This window comes from Pelodiscus sinensis, chromosome 6 (genome assembly GCF_052426305.1).
Source record: "Pelodiscus sinensis isolate ZL-2025 chromosome 6, ASM5242630v1, whole genome shotgun sequence".
Lineage (NCBI taxonomy): Eukaryota > Metazoa > Chordata > Testudines > Trionychidae > Pelodiscus > Pelodiscus sinensis.
Genome location: NC_143057.1, coordinates 2,346,724 through 2,365,636, shown reverse-complemented (window position 1 = coordinate 2,365,636; position 18,913 = coordinate 2,346,724). Strand labels below are relative to the sequence as shown.

General features: G+C 44.5%; 1 long non-coding RNA gene across 1 annotated transcript in view; it reads right to left on the bottom strand.

Annotated features, from left to right (window-relative positions):
• Positions 1-4,250: 4,250 nt before the first annotated feature.
• Positions 4,251-18,913, bottom strand: part of LOC112545670 (uncharacterized) — a 153,195-nt gene continuing 138,532 nt past the window's right edge. The window contains exons 4-5 of the long non-coding RNA XR_003089204.3: positions 8,244-8,402; positions 4,251-4,610 (exon numbers count right to left, since the gene is read on the bottom strand). This is a non-coding gene — a long non-coding RNA (uncharacterized LOC112545670). The remainder of the gene's footprint in view (positions 4,611-8,243; positions 8,403-18,913) is intronic.

Genomic DNA, 18,913 nt, shown 5'->3' with positions numbered 1-18,913 from the left:
TGACTGCGCGTTGGGGGTCCCCCGTCTCCTGCACCCCGAAATGGCACAAACAGACTCCACCAGCCAGTGGAATTGAGGGTGGTTTATTGCTCCTCCAGGATACAGCACAGCCCAGATGTAATCTGGTTACAGGAACTGGGGCTAAGAGGCCTCAGTGCCCCCCTTGAGATAGGGGAGTCCCAGCCCCCCTCCCCAGCTCCTTCTCCCCTGCTTTCCAGACAGGAACTAACTCTACCTCTCCCAGCCCTGCCCCCAGCCAGGGCAGCATTCCACCTCCCTTTGTTTCTCCCCATGGGGGGGTAGCTGGTTCAACCGGTATGGTACCTTTGCATAATAAGGTTTTCCCTGATGGGTCTTGCTCCGGACAGCAGAGGTCACCACAGCCCAGCAAGTACCCCCACTACGTCACACAAGCACTCTGCAAAACCCCCAGTACCAGCACAGTCCCCCAAGATCAGTGGACCACACTAACTCATCCTGAAAACCAGGTCAGAATAACAGCATAATAAACAACAACGTTTTAATCAAACTGACATAGGCAAAACAAAGGGTGGCACTATCCTACATCAAAGGGTGGACCTTAACATATCCAGGCAATGTGCAATTTGTTGGTATTAATGTATAAATATCTGGCAAAGGGCTAGTCTTTAACTAGCTGACAACGCAGTAGAAAGTCCTGCCACTATCTAAAAGCTGTGTTCATTGTCGCAGGCAGGCAGGCTCAGGAAACCCATGAAGTCTGCCAGGTGCTATTACTGTGCTGTGTCAACAATGACCCTCGCCAGGTGCTTTTGCTAAAAACCAAGTCGGTGAGTTTCTTAAGCAGTTGCTTAAGAAGGGCTGCTATCTCTGCTGCCTGTGCCAAGGGCTAAAACAGCACGCCACATACACACATGTGCAGCCAACAGCTAACCACAATCAACGCCGTCCCTTTTATCTCCTACTGTAGTTCCAGGACAGAAGATTATACTCAGTAAGGTGGATACTTCTCAGTAGTGTTGCAAGCACTGGTGGATCACAGGGGCCTTTTCACCAACATCAGAGTGGGGCAGACAGGAAAGGTGTATAACACGTGCATGTTTAGGAACCCCGGTCCATTCCAAAAGCTGAAAGAAAAACAGGCTGGGACACACACAAATATATCCCAGCTGTGGCACACTAATGCACCTCGTGGACAAACCTATAGGCACTTCTGAGCATAAACCCGGTTGCCTTTCAATGAGGTGTAGGGCCCAACTGTTAAAGGTACTTGGCTGCATGAAGATTTTCTGGAGAACCCAGGCACTAAATCGCATTGATTTCAATAAGCCCTTTTGATAATCCTATTAGATGTCCATCTGCATCCTTTGGCGCCTGTAAAAGTCTGGCCCTTCAGACCCCAAGGGCTAGGCCCAGCTCCTCAAAGGTCCTCACAGGATCCATGGAAGGTAAGTGCCTACATATCTTTGAGAAGCCAGGCCTAAGTCATCTCTGAAAGCAGGACTAAGCAGCATTTGGAAATTTTACCCCAGGCCCTTTCACTTGAATGTTAATAGCCGGGATTTCTCGCTCCTGGAATTCCAGGCCACCAGCAGGTACAACTTAACCCTGTCTCCATTTGCTTTTCAGTTTTGGAGACGGGGGTGAGGAGGAGATCATCGCTGGACTCTGACCTCCCACACATATGTCACCGCAGCCTGCGCGCCCATCCTTCCCTCACTCAGGGGGTCTGTTGATACAAAGATATGCAGGACCGATTAGCACCACGCCTGTACTCCCCTCTCTCAGGCCAGGCAGAGGGTGGTCTCTCTGAGCTCAGAGCTGCTTCACTTTGAATTGGAGCGAGTGTACATGTACAACAGCTGTTTTTGCTCTTCCGTGTTTTTAGGGTCCATCCTGACAACAGCCTGGGGCGGCACCATATTTTAAAGGACGCAGCCTACCCGGGTGGACTGTTACCGAGCCATTGGAGAGAGAAAATGAATTGCCACTGACCCACAAAGACACTGGTGTAAGTAAAGCTGCCATGGTGGTGGGATGGAAACTGAACAGAGAGCGCTCATAAATGCCCCAGCACTGGGTGGGTGGGAAACAGAGGCAGGAAGTGCTTCTCTCGGTCATACAACAGATCCATACCAAAGCTGGGGCTAGAAGCCAGGACTTCTAGACTCCTGCTTCAGTGTGCTACCCACTAGATCACAGAGCTACAATTCACCAGCCAGACTCCGTGTTCTGGGTTTCCCAAGCTGTGACACAGAGAATGGTGCCAGCTGGCAAAGTGTTCACTGTTCATTACAAGCAACTCCGGTCTAAGCCCTAGCAAAATCTCTGCACCTAGTATGCTGCTCTCCTGGTATTTATCTATGAAGGACTGTATGTAAGGCAGCGTTCCCTCTAATCTTTTCCATCGGTGGGAGGATCTTTTCTATCTATGGGCAGAATAAAATTTGTTATGTGCACCGAGGCATGTTGATATGCACCATCAACAGAAACAAGGTTTAGCTGGGGGCATTCTGCTAATCAGCTGGGCAGCACTTGAATCTCTCCTGAGTGGTCGCACAAGCACCCAGCTTACAAGACTGCGGACACGAAGTCTCTGCTGAAAGCTTGTAACTCATCAGTCCTTGTAATAACAGTGAGGTGGGTATATGGGTAATACTGAAGGAATAATCTAGCTTTATGGGGCCCGGGAGTGAATAACATGCCTTGGTGATAGCCCATTCAAATGGGACGGAGTTGTTGCCCCCTCCCTAGTGAGCCGAATATCTCAGGTATTGCTCAGATGTCCACAGTTGCACCAACCCAAACCATCCATGGAAAGCCCTCAAAGACAATCTATGAACCTGGAGGCCACCTGGAAGTGACAAGAAATGACAGGCCAGTGGAGGGAGTGCCCTGTGGGTGTCTACAGACAAAATGCTGGTTCAGTACATCACAGGGCGGGATAAGACCCTTTGGATCCAGTCACTAAGTCCTCAAGGCAGCAAACACTGCAAAAGACAGTGCTTTGGGGTGGGACGTGACCTTGGTAGTGAGGAAAGGCAGCTATCCATGAGAATCCCACCTCGTCTGCATTTTCTGATGGAGTTTTATGTATAATCATTTACCAGTCTCACTGGTTTCTAGCTGAAACTCTGTGCTTTTGTGTCAACGTAACTTACCTCAAGTGCTGTGTGTGACACAGGAGCAGTGGGCTAAGGCTGTTCCTTTGGGAATGGAGCCTCTGGGATTTCTGATAGAGATGCAGCCGTGTTAGTCTGGTCTAGCTGACACCATTATTGGACCTAACCATGCCTATTCCAAGATCAAGAACACATATTCCTGTTCATCCAGAATTATAATTTATGCCATCATGTGCCTAAAGTGTCCGTCTGCTATGCACATTGGACAAACTTCTCAGACACTTCGCCAAAGATCAATGCACATAAAACAGATATAAGACTCTCTCACAGAGAGAAAGCTGTTCCTTGCCATTTCAGCCAGACTGACCATTCCCTCAATGACCTTAAAACATGCATATGACTTTAACTCAAACTTCAACGAGAAGCTTCAGAATTGTCATTCATGCTTAAATTTGACACTTTATGTATAGGTCTAAACAAAGATTCTAATTATCCTCACCCATTATAAAGATAGCTTCCCCTATTATCACCCCTATGTCATTACCTCACAGACACTAACCTTCCCCTTCCAAATCTAAAATTTGATTTGTCAATTTCACATGTGTTCATTTTTTTGATGGTATCACTTTCTTCCACAAATTGATCTCAGGAAGTGGGTCTGGCCCACGAAAGCTCATGGCCTAATAAACCATCTTGTTAATCTTTAAAGTGCTACATAGTCCTGTCTTTTGTTTCTGGGATTTCTGTGGGTCTGCAGTGATCAGGTGCTGGGAACCGCTGGGGACATGAGGAAGGGATGCAGGGGTGGGAGTAAATCTATTGCCAACTTGCAGGGCAAAGACAGAGGTGATACAGCCTAATGGAGGGTGCTTGAGTGCTTGACAGGCTGGTTGTATTAAGAGCTAACACCCAGCAGGCACAGACTCTAGAGGCAGGGGGCAACAAGGTGACTCGCAGCCCTAGTTGTCCCGAGGCGCATCAGACGTGCTCTGCTGGCCCTGCTATACCACTGGAAGATTTCTGACTCCCTCCCTGTCCTCCAGACAGCCTTGCACAAACGACAGAATGTGAAGACTGAAAAGGAAGCAATTACTGGAAGGGTTTTGTTTCTGTTTGAACTATTTATGAGTTTTAGATATTTTTCTTCTCTCTCTGTGGGCCAATCTAGTGCAACATGAATATAGTTAAACGCATACATGCCCTATAAACTATGCTTTAACTAGCACTAACAAAAGACATTAATAACATTAATTAACATGGTTAATGTTTGTAAGCTGCTGTGAAAAATGTAAAGCAATATAGAGCTATATAAAATCACACACACACACAAACTACATTAAAACCATTATGAAAAATGCAAAGTCAAACACTCAAAAGTTAGGAAAAGCCAGAATTCAACTTACCTGTGTCACCTTACGTCAGCTTGCTGTGTGTAAGGTGACGAGACAGTCTTCAGTGGCATGATCAAATGCTCTGTTTTCCACTGCTCGTTCAATACATAGGATTGACCTGGTTTGGGGGCAAATAAAGGCTGTCTCTTTCTCGACAAATAATTAACATGATAAATACGAAGGTGTATGTACCATTTTATGTATGCCTTCCTCTTTCTCTGGTTAAAAAAATCTTGTGACAGCCTTTAAATATTTGGGGGGAAACCTTTGGCTCTGCTGAAATCAATGGAAGTTTGGCTGGTTATGCAATGAAGCCAGGCTGTCTCTGTTGGAGCTCCAGTGTGCTTACCATGAGACCATCACATGGATTGGTGTGTGTAGCATCCTACTTTCACTCATAGTTACCAGCGCACAGATACTTTGCCATGGGCCTAACTCTAATGAAGCTGATGGAGCTAAGCCAGCAGTGAGTTTGTCCTTTTCTGTGTTTATTTCTCATCCTGGCTTGCTGCATGTTATAACTACTCAGTGTCAATTTCATGGAGCAATTGCAGGGGCTCTGCTCTTCCACCACAGGATTAACTATGCTGGACTTCAGTGGCCCTATGGACTTCAGTGGGAGCACAAGGCCCTGGGTAATGAAATGTTACAGTATGAGAACTGGAACACAATTGCTGTTCAGCTGGAGGGCCCAGATTCGAATCACAAACAAACTGGAATTTGGGAGAGCCAGTTTATGTTTTTCACTTTCTTGTGGACTTGCTGCTGGGGCTTGTGCAAGTCCCTGGGGGACAGGACACTGGCATGGGATTCTGAAGCACCGGGATTTAGTCCCAGCTCAGCTGTTGGTCACACAGCAAGCTGAGTTACCTTAGAAACCGGGTACTGATATTGATGGGCTTTGGAAATTGCTTTGAGATCTACTGAAGGAAAGTGCTACAGAATAGTTCTTGCTAGGACAATACCTTCATCTGGGAAAAGGGAATCAACTAAGAAGCTCAGTCGATTAATGTTTGTATGACAGTTGAAAAATTCAAGGCTCACGGCTGCTTGTGGTTTATATCTTATCAGGCCAGAGAAATTGGGATAAGCCACATACTGATGTATACAGTATTTACAGTAAGCTGAAGATTAGCCGCAAGCCACAGATAGTTGTGGTTTACCATTGTTATAGAGCAGCTTACCTCTTAGGGTTTGTGGCCAAAATGATCTGTGTAATGGGCCGATAGGTAAATGCAATGCCATAGAACACAGCACAACGAACGAAGTGTGGAAAGGGAGATGGTGGTCAAGAAGGTGTTTGCCTTGAAATGACTTTTACAGGACACATCATGCGCTCCTGAGCTGCAATTATACATGAGTAATCCATTCCAGACATGGTTTATTCCATCTGCAGCCTATGCTAAACACTGGGCATATGATGGGCCTGATTTTTAAACAAGCAGCAAAACTTTGTTAGATCAGGCATTTCTCCAGGATGTGCAGATGACTAATTTGCAGACAATTTCTCAGGGTGCTTGCTCGCTCATAATAACTGTACCCACTCGGGTCTTGGACAAGGGAGGTCTGACCTGTAGTGGGAATTAGGGGCCTAAAAGTTTGTTCCCAGTGCGTGCCTGGAGGATCTTACAGGCACAGCCTAGACTGACTGCAGATCCAGTTCAGCCATTATTGTTCCTTGTAAATTGCAGGTTAGAGCGCTCCTGGCTGAAAGCCCAAGGTAGGAATTTTTAACCAGTGTTAACCCTGTGTCTGGCTTCCAGTTTCCACACACAATTTTCCCTATATCTGCTTTGACACAAATCAGAGCATTTAGCCCATTAACACCTGCCATAGTCCCATGGGCTGAAGGAAGCGGTGACTACAACACCCCTTCGCTTGGCTTGATGAAAGCAGCACGAAACGCTAATATCTGGTTTACAATCAAGCCAGGAAGGATTGTGGGAGCTGCTCTTTGAGCTTCTGCATCACTGACCTCTACCCTGACCCAGAAAATACTCCTTTTTGCAATGACACATGATTCAGTTTCTAGGCTCAGTCAGTCCTGAGGCAAAGCACTCAATAGATTTATTATGTAGATGGATTCCCATTTATTTGCTATGAACTACAGTCTATTGGGGGGAAGCTGTCTCAAGGCCTAGAATTGTCCTTAAAATAAGCTCTAGTGGATTTTATTCAGTGCCTGTAGGACCATTTAAAGTTCATGCTGGCTTTTGTTGAAAGGGTGAATCTGACATGAGTAATCACAGACCAGCCTTTTATTCATCAGCAGAACTGTGCAAGTAACTGACTTTTTGCTTTGTTGGCCACACAGAATTTTTTTAAGTTGTTTTGAGTCAAACAAAAATGTTTTAGTCAACCCAAAGTATTTTTAAAGTGAAATTGAAATACATTTCAAAATGAAAAGTCAACATGTTTCATTTAGCAAATGTCAAAATGACAGGTTTCAACTTTTTTGGGTTTTTAATTTTTTTTTCTTGGATCAAGACAATTTGGCAAATTTGACACAAATTTGTGCAATCTTTTAGCAAATCCTAACCTGCATTTTTCAGTCACAAAAAGTTTTGGACCCCAAATTTCACATACTTTTATTCACTACTTTCTTTTTCAGACTCCCAATGGACTTTTCACATTAGTATAACTAGCTATCTTTTTAGAAAAGCATTGATTAAAATGCTGCAGAAGCAAAGGCAGGATGGGAAAATGCAATCAAAACCAAGCCTATGATGTGTTACTGATTTCAAACAGAAAGAATCAGTGATTATCTACCACTAATGCATGGTACTTAAGCAAATCAAATGATTTTGGGTGGCCTTATTCATGATTTTTAAATGCTAGTGGTTGGTGATAATGATATGTAAATAATTGTCATTATGTTTCCGAGTAAACAGGTGCCTGAATTCACTGAGTCCAAGTCACACCTTTCAGACCTATTTTTTCCATTAATTGATGCAGAGGGTTCAGTAAAGTAATGCTACTTTATTTCATACTTGGAAGGCTAGAAGTGTCAGTAAAAATCCTGAATCCCTAAGTCTACAAAAACAGAAGGCTTGTGCTCTCTTGGTTAATGCTAGAGTGGTGTCCTGGCAGATACCGCCTCCATCTAACCTGCAACTGGAAAGCTGTTGCAGAATATGAAAGTCATTGAATTGTGGCACTGAGAAAGATATGCTTGCATGTCTACTTCCCTACCTCTCCCATTAGAAATGCCAACATGTCTTTGTGACTAAAATATTTCTTAATTCCTAATACCCTGATGACCGAACTAGATTCGAATAAATCTTTAACCTCGAGTATTTATATTTAAAATGCAGTTTCTTATTCAGCCTCTTAGTTTTGTTTTTGAGAAAGTTCTGTTGAGGTGCCACTGTTTCTCCATCAGAAGGCCCATCTAAGTCACATCACAGAAACTCTCCAGACAAAGACATCGTTGTGTTCTGTGCAGAAACATGGAGGAGCCAATTGTACAGTAAGTATGTGAAATAAATCAAGACCCCTAAGGAGGTAATTTTGGGGTCGGTTTGAACTAACCCTCATGGAAATATGTTTTTGAACCTCAGAAAAAAATGCCTAATTTGGGCTGGGTATTGGTATTACATCCGAGTAATTTCCCCTCATTTAAAATGGAAATTTCAGACTGGCTTGTGTTCATGGGTTCAAATTTTATGTGCGCTTCTGAAAGCATGTTGTCAGCTATTAAAATATGGTTTTAGAGATGAAAAACATCCATTTTGTGAGTGTTTTTAATTACCTCATTCCGTTATCTGGACTCTGCCATTTTGGGTCATGATCAGCGGTGTAACAACTGTGCCTCCTAGCTTCTCAGTGATTTCCAGAGCCTTCAATTCTGAGTGAGCAGCTTCCTTTCCATGTCCTGAGACAGACCTCCCATTGTTTCCCCTTTCTGGCCCTGTAAATCATTGACAGGGAAAACGTGTGAGTATTAAACAAAGGAACAAAACGGTTATTTTCAGAAAAGAAATTTTCCCACACTTTGTTAGGTCTCGTTCCTCACATTGTGCCCCGCTTTGGGATGGTCACTTAGCAAATTCTCATTCGTTTGTCCAGTGAAGGGGTGGGCAGCCAGTGTTAAGAAAATCAGCTCTTTTGCTATTGCCAGTAGCTCAAGGTAGCCAGCAATCAGCCACGACATTTCCGCTTGCGAATGAAACTGTCAGTTCAGTGCGATGTCTCACTACCTGTTTGCTGCAGAACCCTGCCTCACAGGAAGCAAATAGGTACAATATTTCTACAGCTGCCAACAAATTCATATTCCTTTACTGAGCAGAGTGTGGGTGATCTCACTTAAAGGGGATTGACCCTAACAGTGACTCAAAGGGTTTGTGTTGAGTATACAAAGGCCCAAAGGCTAATCTCAGTTGCACAGGTACACATCTGGAGTAAGTCTGTTGAGTACAATAGAGTCACACAGGTTTACACTCATGCAACTACAATAAAAGCTCAGCTCCAACAGTATGAACCACATTCTGTTTCTGAGGACATTTGTCTGGACAGAATGGGTCAATGCATCATGTTTGAAATAACCTGGTGTGTCTACACTCTAAACACTATTCTTGTCCCCAGTGCAAATACACAGGCTGTGGTCTTCAGAACTGGTCAACAAAATGCCACCCACCAAACTCCCATTTGAACACGCAAACATGCACTTGTGTATAGAAATGGTCAGCTAGGAGCTCAGTTACCCATTTTGCACATGCAAATACTTGTTTGCACACACAGATGTAGAGTTTACAGCTGCAGTTTGGGTGTCCAGTTTTGAAAATCTGCACAATATTATGAAGAATCTGAAGTATCTTTGTTTTACAGACAAATGCAAAGGGATGCAGCTAAATGAAAGTTAAAAGTGCATAGATGTTCTTCTATAAAATTCCAGTGGTAACTTTCAGAGTGACAAGTCTAGTGTTTGAATTTAACAAGAGATTTGTCTGAAATGTAAGTTTTGTTTATTGTTCACTTTGAAATAAAGACTTTCAAAATTGTTAAATAAATGTCCTATAACATGGGACCTACTGTAACTTACTTTATCCATGACCCACTTTGCTCCAGTAAACTGGGTGCAGCATACAAAAACATTAATTTTTTACACCCTGCAGGGGGAGCCCACAAAGGACTAAGAAAGACAGTGATAAAATAAAGACAAATGGAAGGCTTTAAGATGGAATTTAAAGAGAGGAAATGACTTACTAACCCACAGGGAAAGGAGCTCGCAATCTTGAAACCAGCTGCCTCATTCGCTGTCCATCCCGGGCACTGAATGTGGCAAGGGGTCTTGCTGAATACATAGAATCATAGAATCATAGAATAATAGGACTGGAAGGGACCTCGAGAGGTCATCGAGTCCAGCCCCCCGCCCTCAAGGCAGGACCAAGCTCCATCTACACCATCCCTGACAGATGTCTATCTAACCTGTTCTTAAATATCTCCAGAGAGGGAGATTCCACCACCTCCCTTGGCAATTTATTCCAATATTTGACCACCCTGACAGTTAGGAATTTTTTCCTAATGTCCAATCTAAACCTCCCCTGCTGCACTTTAAGCCCATTACTCCTTGTCCTGTCCTCAGAAACCAAGAGGAACAAATTTTCTCCTTCCTCCTTGTGACACCCTTTTAGATATTTGAAAACCGCTATCATGTCCCCCCTTAATCTTCTTTTTTCCAAACTAAACAAGCCCAGTTCATGAAGCCTGGCTTCATAGGTCATGTTCTCTAAACCTTTAATCATTCTTGTCGCTCTTCTCTGTACCCTTTCCAATTTCTCCACATCTTTCTTGAAATGTGGCGCCCAGAACTGGACACAGTACTCCAGCTGAGGCCTAACTAGTGCAGAGTAGAGCGGCAGAATGACTTCACGAGTTTTGCTTACAACACACCTGTTGATACAACCTAGAATCATATTTGCTTTTTTTTGCAACAGCATCACACTGTTGACTCATATTCAACTTGTGGTCCACTATGATCCCTAGATCCCTTTCCGCCATGCTCCTTCCTAGACAGTCGCCTCCCATCTTGTATGTATGGAACTGATTGTTCCTTCCTAAGTGGAGCACTTTGCATTTCTCTTTATTAAACCTCATCCTGTTTACCTCTGACCATTTCTCTAACTTGCTAAGGTCATTTTGAATTATGTTCCTATCCTCCAAAGAAGTTGCAACCCCACCCAGTTTGGTATCATCTGCAAACTTAATAAGCGTACTCTCTATCCCAATATCTACATCATTGGTGAAGATATTGAACAGTACGGGTCCCAAAACAGACCCTTGAGGAACTCCACTCGTTACCCCTTTCCAGCAGGATTTAGAACCGTTAATACAGTATGTGATCATGAAATTAAAGACTGAAGTATAATGCACAGATGGGCCACGTTCAGGGGGCATGGGCAACTTTGGAGTGCTGCACTTGGCAGCCTCACTGTTCCTTTAATACTAGTTTTTTTTTTAAAGCAGCAAATTAGAAAAACAGAAATTGCATCATGTAGAGCCACAGAGATGCCCTGTATATGGCATCAACAAGACTGGGACCAAGGACCTTTAGATTCCCAGCACAGACCACTGTCATTTGAGCAAAGAGTAAATGGCAGTAGAAGGTTATCATCCTCTTTGTGGACCAGCCACTAGAGGGCAATGCAACACATATTGTGATAGCTGAAGACTGCTGGGAACCAGGAAGCCTGGACTCTACTACTGGCTGTAGACTGGAGGGGAATGGGTCTAGTGGTGACAGAGTCTAGCGACGTAGCAAGCACACACACTTGCCCCATTCATGCTGAAAGGCAGTGTGGCCAAATGAATGCGACTCTCTACTACCTGATTTGTAAAATGAGCCAATGAAAGCTGCCTGTCTCCTACAGTACAGGGGTGGGGCCTTGCTCAATAACAAGAGCAGTGAAGTGTATAGAATAACAGCCGCCATTGGAGGACCCAAGACCAGAATTCATGGTCTCCTCCTAGCTCTGAGCCCCAAGAACGTTCCTCAAGCCACAAGTGTGCTTGTGGGTCCACTTCTGTGACTATCCTGTCAGGAGCTCAGCCAAGGTGAAGAACACATTCAGCTTTGGGGGCCCTTTGGGCCGCAGCAAGCAACACACCAGCTCTACAGAGCATGTGAAGAGGGAAATATTCAAAGGTGTATAATTCAGCCAAATAGGAGAAAATTTCCACAGGGACAGCAAAAGGCACCTCTTTGAGCTCAGTGCAACTCCCCTAACAAAGTCCAAGCACAGGCATTCACTCCTGCGATAGGGTTAATTAGGGTTCTGCGGGCCAACATTCCAACTTACAACTCAGTTTTCCAGAACCAATTGTGTCATAAGTCCAAATACTGCCTGCACCAGCTTCAAAGCACGGAGGCGCTAATACTTCTCAATCAAATGGTGGTATTTTTTAATATGGGCTAAACAACATATTTTCCCCTGCTCTCCTTGGAAAAAGCAGAGCCATTTTTGTAGAAATTAAAAACCAAAAACCATGTGAGGCAGACACCCAGAATGGAAAAATCCAGCTGCAGCGGTTAAGTGTGGCCAAGTTACTACAGGTGTCATTGTCAGCTCTGCCTAGACTATTCTGGCCTTGTGCATTTTGGAAGTTTGGATGCAGGAAGAACATAAAAGAGGAAATTAGCAATAAGCAAGGCAGGCATGTAGAGAGAGTTCCCAGGGTCAGGGTAAGTACAAATTCTGGCACTGTTCCCAAGGTTGCGATAAGCAGACACACAGGCATGGGAGGAAATAAGAGATTAATGACTATAGTAGATATTAACGAACAAACAATTCTAGCAGCAACATTTTTGAAGGTAACCACCTTTCTTTAAGGGGACTGAGCAGCCGATGACATTTTCAGGAGAGAGAATGATGTATGCTGCCTCCATTCAATGGTGTTAGAAAGTAGTCAGCATTTAATTTTACCTTCATGTAGACCACTTAACTTGAAGACAGCACTGAGGAATAGGGTGCTTTGGGCCAGGGGAGCCAGGCCTGTATATTTTGAGGCAACGTGTAGGAGATGCTCAGTGAATCCTGAACGTTGCTAAAATGACGCTTGATTATTTTCCAGGAAAGAGTGCCCGGAAGTTTCAGTCTGAAAGTGGCCTGAAGGTTGGATCAGCAGCAGCACATGGTAAACGGCGGTGACCCTCACATACCACTTGAAAAACCCATTGTTGGGGGGTGTGCGTCTCAAAATGCCTGGGGGCACTATAATCAGGGAAGAGAGAAGTGGAAAGGGCACAAGTCGGAGCAGTAGCTCTGGAGAGCTGCACATCGCACAGTGTAGGCAGGACTCCACTGAGTGCTTAGCCAGACGTGACTGCAAACAGTCTGTGTAACAGCAGAAAATGACCAATAAGGTCCATTTCACATAAAAGACCACACAAGCAGTCATGTAGTTCTGTCAAAACACATTTGGCGCTTTGAGCTTTTGCAGCCAATTCTTCCCACCGCAAAACTTGGCAACTTTTGACACTCTTAAGCATTATAATCCCCTTTGACTTTGCCAGAAGGCCTCCCAAAAACATGACAGCCACTTAGGCAGCTGGAATGCAGAGATCATCACTTAGCACATTGACCAGTCTCGTCTCGTTATTTCCTCATACCCCCATCACCTGTCTATATCCATCTTGCGACTGAGATTTCAATTGTAAACCCCTTGGGGCAGGGAGAAGCCTTTGTTCTCTGGGCCATGGATGGGTTTCCCACAAAGACTAGAAGATAATATATGCAGCAGTTCATCTGTACGCCAGCCTGGCCAGTCTAAGAACAGGTCTCATGTTACCAGAGTAACTATGCAAAAGAAACAATTCAATTCTAGCAGGGGAGTTCCTGGGCTAATACCTGTTACCCCTGGGAGCTAGCTAGGGGGGAGTTAAATGTTTCCACAAGCCCGAGCAGCCTGGCTCCAGCATTCATGCAGCTAACAACATACCATGCATTCCTTCAGGCGCCCTGCCTTCAACATGTCCCCGATCCATTACCTACAAGGGTGTATGCCATCTTTGGCAGAGCTCATTCTGGGCTGGGACGTATGTAAATCCAGGGTTTAAAAGACATCTACATTAGAACCTCTTTAATCAGGCAACCTGGGGAAACAGGCTATGCTGGATTATGGAATTTTCCGGACCTGGTGTTAGGGATATGAACGGATAACTGGTCAACTGGTTACCCAGTAAGCATCACCCTCACCCACACGGGCTGCGAGTTGGCAGCCTCGCATGGGGACAGAAGTGGTAACTGGGCTGGAAAAGCCCCTCTCCACAGCGCAGAGGCCAATCCAGCCCGTCGGCCTGCCCTCCTTTAATCAATTAACTAGTTAAACGTAATGATTAACTGGCTAAATAAGTATGCAGGCTTTTATATTCGTACTGCATGTTCGCCAGAATGAAGGGTAAACAAAGTCTGTTACTAAAGCTTCTGGATGTACAAACCGCTATAGAGTACTGTACATTCTAAGATGTCATAAGATAAATGCTTAATGCACTGTATTTAAATGATTCATTTGTTTTTATGATCATAGGTAGGTAATCAAGCAGAAAGCCACTAATTGTACAGGACGCTGCCATTTCTCATGCTTACAAGTTACGTTTGTGCTAAACAGTACAGTATGGGGATGAGGGTGGGACACTTACCTGGTGCCCTGCTCCCGGGCACACATAGCTCCGTGTCCCCCGCTGCTCCCAGGTACCACCTCCCCACACTCTAAGGCTATGTCTAGACTATGGAGTTTTTCTGGGATACCGGTATCCCGGAAAAACTCTACCGCGTCCAGGGAACACATCTGCTCTTCCGATATTTTTTATTGAAGAGGAGACATGTTCTTTTGGAAGCCCTGTATTCCTCATGCCATGAGGAAGAAGGGCTCTTCCGAAAGAGGAGGTTTTCCCCAAATTTGGCCCAGTCTAAATGGGCCAAATTTCGGAAAAGCCTCTTCCGACAAAACTGTCAGAAAAAGGGTCGCAAATTACGGAGCGCCAAATGCGTATCTTTTCCCGACAAAAAGTGGCCGTGTAGACACAGCCTAGGTGTGGCGTGGAAAAGCCTCCGAACAAGCACTGTGCTGCCATTCCCCCCGCTGTGGGGAAGAAAAGCGGCAGTGAGTAGAGCCGTTTCCTCCTCCCTCTGCCAGACTCCAAATCACGCGTGTTCCCAGAGCAGGGACACCCAGATTAGGGAGGTTCCAGTGTATTATGTGTAATAATCGTAGTTCCCGGAAAAATATCCGAGATGTCATTTGACTAAAAGCCTCTAGGAACGCATGTAGGGACAAAATGTTCCTGTGCCCCTTGGGTGAGAGACCAGTTGTGCTGAAGAAACCCTAAACAAGTCATCTAGGAGGCCGCCTGTCACCAAAGCAGTTGTGCAGTGTGTCCTTGCAAATCCGCTTTCAGCACCTCTGACGCCACACGCACAGAGGCGTGTCCTCAGAACCCTTTGATGTAAAACGCCAACAGAGAAAGTCCAAGGCTCCTTTTGAGGTTTTAACAGCTAGCGAAGCTGAGCAGCAAGTCCTGAGTGATGCGTGACATTAGAGAGCATCCGAGCTGCCGGGCTGCATGGGGCTACACATCAGGATCAGCAGTTACAGCCTGGAAGAGCTTAGCTAAAACTTCCCCAGGCTTGGCAAAAGTTACTTTCTTTGCCCTGTCAGCTGCCCAATACCAGTCATTTTAGTTTGTCTCTTGCCTGACAAAGCCTGAGCAACACGAACCCCTCTAAAACCCCAATTTGGCTCATGCTAATGGTGGCCCTGCAGTTTGTTTATACTCAGGCTGTAGGAATCTCTTACACTCTGCTGGGGAACAGCCAAGCAATTGCTCTGCATGCTCCATGGGGCTATGCAGTCGCATGACAACCTGCCTGCAGCGAGGGCTGGTGCACAGCTCACCAGCTCCTGGAGCAGCCTGGAGAATAGATGGTGACTCAGTCACAATTCCTCCTCGGCTAGCCCCCATACTGGGAGTGTGTTGTGTAAATCACATCACCGCTCCCCTCTTCTTCCCTCTGCAGCTCCTCACAACCTACGCAGTGGAGTAGGGGAGCTGTCTCCTTAGCAATGGCTGATGCAGCAGGGAAGCAGCCTTACAAAGGAGTGAAATCTGCAAGCACACAGTCGCGTTACACACCAAAAGTCCTGGGGTTGTCTTGCTGGCCCCATCCCCTCCCCTTTATATACATATCTGGCCGAGTTGCTAGCGTCCCGCTAAATGAAGTCCCTTCTGAAACCTGACCCTCTTTTTCCAGTTCCACTCACCATACTGCAGGAGGGACCTTCTTCCCCCAGACTCCCCTGCTTAGCTGAGTAAAGGCTATTTCAATGTAACTCTTAATGAGATACACAGTGCCTAATACCAGCATATGGGTTTGTAGGGAAATAGTCACCGCCAACACTTCAGCACTGCCAGCTGCACTGACAGCACATCCACTATAAAGGACATACAGAGCAAGGAAGAAATATTCTTTTTCCTTTTATAGTTCTGTCTGCTGTCATGTGCCACTGGGCAGAGATTTCATTTCTGCATCACAAGCTGCCGATTCCTGCATCCCTATTCCCTAATGCAGGAGTCTCAAACTCCCGGCCATCTGCAGGCTGAAGCATATTCGCAATCCAGCCTGGAAAACCCAGGAGCCTCAGGGGAGTGAGGGGGGACATGTCCAAACCCACAGCCAAGCCCTGCCCCTCCCCCTCGGACAACCTCCTGAGCATGGCAGGGAATGGGGTGCCATAGGGGGTGGTGGAGAGAGCTGCAAACATGCTTTGGCTGGTAGACGGCCCGTGGGCTGGGGCTTTGAGATCACCATGCACATTCACCAAGAGAAAGTCATTTCATGAAGCTTAAGTATCAGAGGGGTAGCCTGATAGTCTGGATCTGCAATAGCGACGAGGAGTCCCATGGCACCTTATAGACTAACAGATTTATTGGAGCATAAGCTTTCGTGGGCAAAGACCCACTTCGTCAGATGCATCTAACAAAGTGGGTCTTTGTCCACGAAAGCTTATGCTCCAATAAATCTGTTAGTCTATAAGGTGCCACAGGACTCCACACAAGCAGGTTGTGGGTCTTTGTTCTCCTACGGTGGCTGGTGCACATGAAAGGTTAATGATCCCATTACAGCCACCAGCTAAAAAGCTCACTTCTCTAGTGTAGGTGGACAAGGCTTATGCTTTCAGCACCGAAGGGTCAGGGTTTGAGCCATGCTGTTAACACGAGTTGTGTTGATTTTACATAGACAATGATGCATTCTTTTTTTTCCTGTATCTCATTCTAGATGGTTCCCCAGGGTATTTAATGTCGCCATGCCATTAAAAAGCAGGCACCAATTCCCTTCCTCTCTTTCTCTCTCTTTTTAACTATACAATCAAAATGGGGTCAGTCTCAGGCAATATATTTTTAATTAAGGCTGTAAATTAATCACAGTTAGTGTAAGTGATTAACACAAACCAAATTAACTAGAATACGAATTTAAATTTATTATAAATATCTATGGATGTATTTCTACATTTTTAAATATATGGATTTCAATCAACACAGAATACAAAATGTACATTGCTCACTTTATATTATTTTTATTACAAATATTTGCACTGTAAAAAGGAAATAAAAATCAGTATTTTTCAATTCACCTCACGCAGATACTGTAGTGCAATCTCTATCATGAAAGTGCAATTGAAAAAATAATTCTACATTTTACATAACTGCACTCAAAAACAATGTAAAACTTTAGTGCCCATATGTCCACTCAGTCCTACTTCTTGTTCAGCCAATCGCCCAGACAAACAAGTTTATTTACATTTACAGGAGATAATGCTGCCTACATTTTATTTACAGTGTCACCTGAAAATGAGAGCAGGTGTATGCATGGCATTTACATGCCAGATAGTCAAAACTTTTGCATGCTTCTTGATACTTGGATTTGTAGACTCCAAAGTTTAATTTATATTGCACTAAAAAATAAAACAGTTATGTATAACATAACCAATTCAACATATGTACATTGCACTTCCACTATAAAAATATTGCCTTACAGTATTTGTATGAGGTGAACTGAAAAATACCATTTCTTTAGTTTGTCTTTTTTACAGTGCAAATATTTGTAAGAGTGTAAGTAACTGCCACTGTTTTTTTTAAAACTCACAATCAATTGCAATATTTTTTAAATTGCTGGACAGTCCTGTCTTTAAAATTCTTTATCTCTTTAAAGTAAAAGAGAAATACAAATCAGTGGTGGTGAAAGAGGAAGAAAGATGCAGAGGAGTTATGCATGAAGTATTTTCAAAACTACTTGAAAATTGGATTTTCCCAGTTTTATTACAGACTCAGACATGAGCCCATTCAGCATATTTTTGTAAACATATGAACATTTTTTCCCCCAGCAAAGATGATTCGTAGATTTGAAGGCCACTCTGATAATCCTACATAAGACAGCCCACAGAGGTCACACGGTGATTCCTGCAGGAAATTGTTCACGAGGGTGTAAGTGACACTGTCAGACCTGATGACTTGCGGTTGAAGGCAGGGGACAGGGGCTGTGTATGGTGCAGCAAATTTCACACCTGCCTGATGCTTGTCATTTGGGGGGCAGGCAATGCCACCCCTTGTCCCCTCAAACTATGTCCTTTGAAGCCAGCACATTTTGGTGCAAAGATACATCCGAATCATGCAGAAAGTTTCATTTTCAATGGGATTGGTGCCAAAAAAAGGGGGAGGAAAAGTTTAGCCTCTAGGGCAAAATGGGAGAATAAGCACGTGAAGTCAAATGCCTATGAGACAATGCGGTGGCGTTTCCAAATAGAAGGGCTCACTTCTCAGTCAACATTTTTTGGCTTTCAATATTTTTTTACTGACTATTCCAAAAGTTTCTACTGGCAACTTTTTTTTAACAATGTTGGTCAGTTTTAGAACCCACTTTAGTCTCTGATTCCAAAGTTACATCCATGTGAAGGGTTAGATCCTGATAGTCTTACTCATGCCACTAGCATCTTATGCCAGAAAAAGTCCAGGTGGCTGAATTAGCACTTGCGGAGCAAATTGCTATGAGATATGACCGTGGGTAGCAATATCTGGCCCAAAATGCACAAGGAAAACCCACATCCTTTTTGCATGTATCAGTCTTCCCTCATGTTGTTACAGCAGTGTGGAATTGATTGTGATGTAACAGACACTGGATGGTGGGTGGCAATGCTGACTGTACGAGGCTGATTAGAAAAAAAAGAGAGTGTCTGTTTCCATACAAACACAGCCTTGCAGTAATGAACCCTGACAGGAAAGGAAGCAGGCAAAGGACATGGCATTTGAATGTGGTTTGGTAAAATATAATCGTAGGCCTGACCGTCCCCACGGCTTTCTAGTACTCAGATATTCCTGGGCACAGATCAGGGAAGCATTTTTAATTTCTCCCACATCTCAAGGAAAAA